The sequence below is a fragment of the Pongo abelii genome, chromosome 21 (genome assembly GCF_028885655.2).
Source record: "Pongo abelii isolate AG06213 chromosome 21, NHGRI_mPonAbe1-v2.0_pri, whole genome shotgun sequence".
In the NCBI taxonomy this organism is placed as follows: domain Eukaryota; kingdom Metazoa; phylum Chordata; class Mammalia; order Primates; family Hominidae; genus Pongo; species Pongo abelii.
Genome location: NC_072006.2, coordinates 36845168 through 36850518, shown reverse-complemented (window position 1 = coordinate 36850518; position 5351 = coordinate 36845168).

Sequence of the window (5351 nt, the reverse complement as noted above, 5' to 3'; positions counted from 1 at the left end):
TGGAAGACAGAAGGGAAGGCATGTGCAAAGGCCCTGAGGTGACAGCATGTTTTGTGAGTTTGAGAAATGAGAAGTCCAGAGTGGCTGGTGAAGGAGATCAAGGGGGAGCGATATGAGGGCTGAGGTCGCAGGCCCAGACATGCAGGGCTGTGATTAGGATGTAACATCTTCAGCAGGAGAGCAGCCTGCATTTTGTCTCCCAGATAAGAGAGTGCATCAGGGTTTGACCGAAGGGAAGTAAGAATGACAATATGGGCCAGGTGTGGTGACTCATTCCTGTAACCCCAGCTACTCGGGAGGCTGAGGCGGGAGGATCACTTGAGCCCAGGAGGTTGAGGATGCAGTGAGTTGTGATGGCGCCGCTGCACTCCAGCCTGGGTGACAGAGCAAGACCCTGTCTCTGAAAAAAAGAAAGAACAAGATAGAATGTCATCTACATTTTAGGGACATGGACTTAAAGTTTTTTTTTGTTTTTGTTTTTGAGACAGAGTCTCACTCTGTCGCCCAGGCTGGAGTGCAGTGGCACAATCTCGGGCTCACTGCATCCTCTGCCTCCTGGGTCCAAGCGATTCTCCTGCCTCAGCCTCCCGAGTAGCTGGGGTTACAGGTGCGTGCCATCACGCCCGGCTAATTTTTTGTATTTTTAGTAGAGACGGGGTTTCACCGTGTTAGCCAGGATGGTCTCGATCTCCTGACCTCATGATCCACCCGCCTCGGCCTCCCAAAGTGCTGGGATTACAGGCGTGAGCCACCGTGCCCGGCCTGACATGGATTTAAAGTTTGATCTCATGTGTGACCTGTGTAAGTCACCACTGCTCTATGGACCCCTTTGTGGGAGGATTGGCCCAGTTATCTGTGTCTAGCTGTGTGTCTAAGGAGCCTCTGGCCATCCACACAGAAACTGAATGTAAGGAGTGTCCGTCACGCACGTGGCTGGGACAGTGAGAACCTCTGGAAGCTGTGTCGCAGATGTTTGTTCATCATTGAGTGAAGTGGTTGCTCTTCTTGACTCTGCTATTGTCCCCAGGGCAGGCGACCCGTAAATACTGATTGACAAAGGCCGAGCTGGCCTTATTTCACATCAGTCTCATTATTCTTCTTCCCAGGAGAAAGAGAAAGAGAAAGAGGTCTGCCCTGTACAGTGGCTGGGAGGAGGTGGGAGGGAGGCAGCAGGAGGCAGTGTGGCTATGTGGCTGGAGACTCTGGCTGGTGAGGCTGGGCGCTGGACTCTGGGCAGGTGTCATTTTTATGAATGATTTCCTGCCAGGTAGAGGAGCTGACTCAGCCGGCGGCCTCCCGTGGGCTGTTGCCGGCCTGCTTTTCCGGAGCCCAATGCTAATCTGCCTGGGGCAGCTGGCTCTGGGGAAGGAAGGGCCTCCCACAGAGGGGAGGGCAACTGTGCATCTTGGCAGCTTTTCTCCCCCCAGAGCTTTTCTTAGCTTGTCGGGGTGGGCCGTGAGGAAGGGAGTACGACCCACCCAGTCTCCCCTCCCCCTTTTCACTCCCTTTCTCCTGCTCCCCTCTCCAGCCTGCTGTCAGCCGGTTGCAGCTCCACTGCCTGCCTCATGCCTACCTGCACTGCCTTCAGCAGATGTGTCTGTGGGAGTGGGTGAAGGCTCCCTGAGAAAACCCCTCCACCCAGCAGGTCTCTGCAGCCACCCCTGGAAGCCAGGGGGCTCCTGGGGTGGGCAGTGTTGGGGGTGGCAGCAGTGGGGAGGAATTCCACCTTTCCACCCATGCACCAGCTCCTAGAGCGCTCTCCCCAGAGATTCCTAGTGCTGGCTCTGTCATCTCCTCCAGGTCAGAGCAATCATTCCAGAGAGAAGCTCTTCTGTGCTTGTGGCCAGTGTGGGAGGGTTTTTAGGCCTGTCCCAAAGCCCAGGCAGAAGATGTGTCTCTGAGCTTGGGTGTATTTGGCATCAGAGAGGGAAAGAGGGAGGGGGATTTGTGGAATGCGTGACCACCTTTTAGCCTTCAGTCCCTTGCCTGCCTGGGGCCTTTGCAGAGTTCTCCATCCTGTGGACACCTTAGTTCATTGAATTCTACATTAAGAAGCAGTTATTATTTTCCCCATTTTACAGATTAGGAGACAGGCCCAGAGAGGGAAATTCATCTGCCCAAAGTTACACAGCAACCAAGTAGGGGGATGTGGCTCCAAACCAAGTCTGCCCAGTGCCCAGCCCCAAAGCCATTCTGTACACTTCCCTGGCTCCTGGAGGCAAAGCCTATGAAGAAGGTGAATGTGTAGGAAACTACTCTCTTGTCAGGCACCAGAAGAGAAGTGGGGGATGGGGAGTCAGGAGCTTGGGTCTAACCTGCTAACAATCTTGGGTAGACTCTGTTCATCCTCTGCTCCTCTATGACCCCATCTATAACACGAAAGGCTTACATTGGGTGCTTTTTTTGGTTTGTTTTTGTTTTTGAGACAGAGTCCCACTCTGTCACCCAGGCTGGTGTGCAGTGGCGCCATCTTGACTCACTGCAACCTCTGCCTCCCATCTTCAAGCAGTTCTCCTGCCTCAGCCTCTGGAGTAGCTGGGATTGCAGGCGCGTGCCACCATGCCTGGCTAAGGCTGATTTTTTTATTTTTAGTAGAGACAGGGTTTCAACATGTTGGCCAGGCTGATCTTGAACTCCTGACCTCCGTCTCCCAAAGTGCTGGGATTATAGGCATGAGCCAACGCACCTGGCCTACACTGGGTGCTTTTGAGATCCCTGTTAGTGCCAACATTCTTTCCTTCTGAAATGACCTCACCAAGGCCCAGAGTTTTGCAGGGGGCTGGACACTGGCATGCGTGGGCAATCTGACCTGCCAGAGCACCTTCCGGTGGTTCCTCTTTCACTCGCCCTCTGAGGCTTGCTCAGCTCAGAAAAGGAAAAGCGCTACTGGTTATCGGTGGGTGCTGAGCTGAGCAGGAAAAGCTGAGCCCTAATCCCAGTATTCCCTGGAAGGGTCTGCATGACCTTGGGCAAGTCACTAGCCTGCTCAAGAGAACAGGGACCTTGTCCCACCTCCTGCCTCCATCCTAGGGGATCAGGGGAGACGATGGATGTCAGTGGGCTCTGAGATAAGCTTACAGAAGGAGGACCCTCCAGTTTCCTCCCCCTCAAGGTGTTGATGAGATTGGGCCTGCTGTAATTATCAACACTTCTAAGCAATTTGCAGGCGGCTGCAGGCAGTGGGAGCTGAGGGGAGGAGGTAGCCTCTGGAGGGCCTAGAAAATCTTTTTGCTAGATTTAGAGCAACTGGGTCCAGGTCTCCTCCTCCTACCAGTCTTGTCTGCAGGCCAAGCCATGCCTGCTCCTGCATCCTGGTCTTTGTCTCTGAGAAGAGCTCTCACCCTACTAGCCCAGAGGGGGAAGGAGCAGCAAGGTGGCTGGTGATGCTGAAAATAAGGTTGAACGTCCTTATATGACAGCAGTTTGAACAGATCAGCAAGTTCAACCACACAGAGATGCCTGGAAACCCCTCTCAGTGATACCTAAGAGGGAGGTCTCTGGAACCAGCCTTCCAGTTTCCTCTCTCCAGCCCTACTCTTACTGCCTGGGGGCCCATGGGCAAGTCTCCCTGCCACGGTTTCCCCATCTCTGAAATGGGAGCAGTGGCAACTCCGGGGCTGGAGGAGTAAGTGCAGCAAAGCATGTGTGTTTGGCACCCACAGCGAGCCACAGTCAACGACAGCCAGCACCACTGGGGGTGGTTGCTGTCATCGCTGGCATTTTGCCTCACCCAGCCCATTTCTTGCACTATGTTGGACACTGTCCCAGGATGGAGGCAACCATCTCTGTCCCCGACACAGTGCCCTGACAGGCCTTCCCATCTGAGCACCGGATGCCTGCACTGCACTTCTTTTTTTTTTTTTTTTTTTTTGTACACAGAGTCTTGCTCTATCCCCCAGGCTGTAGTGCAGTGGTGCGATCTTGGCTCACTGCAAACTCCGCCTCCTGGGTTCAAGTGATTCTCCTGCCTCAGCCTCCTGAGTAGCTGGGATTACAGGCACCCGCCACCATGCCTGGCTAATTTTTGTAATTTTAGTAGAGACAGGGTTTCACCATGTTGGCCAGGCTGGTCTCGAACCCCTGACCTCAGGGGATCCGCCCACCTTGGCCTCTCAAAGTGCTGGGATTATAGGCATGAGCCACCACGCCTGGCCGCTTCTATTTATTGTTTTTGAGACCGAGTTTCACTCTTGTTGCCCAGGCTGGAGTACAATGGCGCCATCTCGGCTCACTGCAACCTCTGCCCCCCAGGTTCAAGCAATTCTCGTGCCTCAGCCTCCTGAGTAGCTGGGATTACAGGCACGTGCCACCACGCCCTGCTAATTTTTGTATTTTTAGTAGAGATGGGGTTTCACCGTGTTGGCCAGGTTGGTCTTGAACTCCTGACCTCGGGTAATCTGCCTGCCTCAGCCTCCCAAAATGCTGGGATTACAGGCATGAGCCACCGCGCCCAGCCACTTCTCTCTTTCTTTTTTCTTTTTCTTTTTTTTTTTTTTTTAAATAGAAACAGTCACTGTTGAGACTGTTGCTCAGGCTGGCCTCAAACTCCTGGGCTCAAGTGATCCTCCCACCTTGGCCTCCCAAAGTGCTGGGATTACAGGTGTGAGCCACCGCACCCAGCCTGTGCTGCACTTCTCTATGCATATGTCTCACCGTCTGGATGGCAAATTCCTGGACTTCTGGGCTTCCAGAATTCTGATGCACCCCACAGCTGACACTGGCTGACATTGCTGGAAGGACATGTTAACAGTCTTAGAAGGGTGTGGAGGGGAGGCAGGGCTCCTCCCTCTGCACTACTCTGTGCTTTCTCCTCTACCTCTGGTTTCTCCTCAGAAGAGTGGGGAGCTGTGGTCATTTCACAAACCCTGTAACACTGGGAGAGGTGGAATGTGACTCAGACGGCCTAGGGAAAGAGGGGCTGCCAACCACGCCCTTCCTCTTTCATTTGCACCTGCACGTCCTGAGCCGGTGGTTTGTGCTCCTCTGTGAGAGCTGATAAACTGGCCTATGGGGAGGCCCAGAGCCATTCCCCATCGCACCTCCCCAAGTGGGGCTTTCTAAAAGATCCTGAACCTAGGAGGTGCTTGATAAGTGATTGCTTGATACATGCTTATGAGGTGGGGTTTGCTTCTCCCAGGCACTGACAAGGTAGATAGTGCTGACAAGTAATAGCCTCTGAATTGCCAAAGGCGATGTCAAGCTTTCACCATTGAGGTTTGAGCTAGAGGGGTACAAATTAGAGGTGAAACCAATGTGGGGAGCTGAGAGTCAGAGCTCTTTGGGGGCACACAGTGCTCTCAGCACTGCTGAAACCTCACATATCTGCACGGACTCTTAGCAGTGAGGGCCAG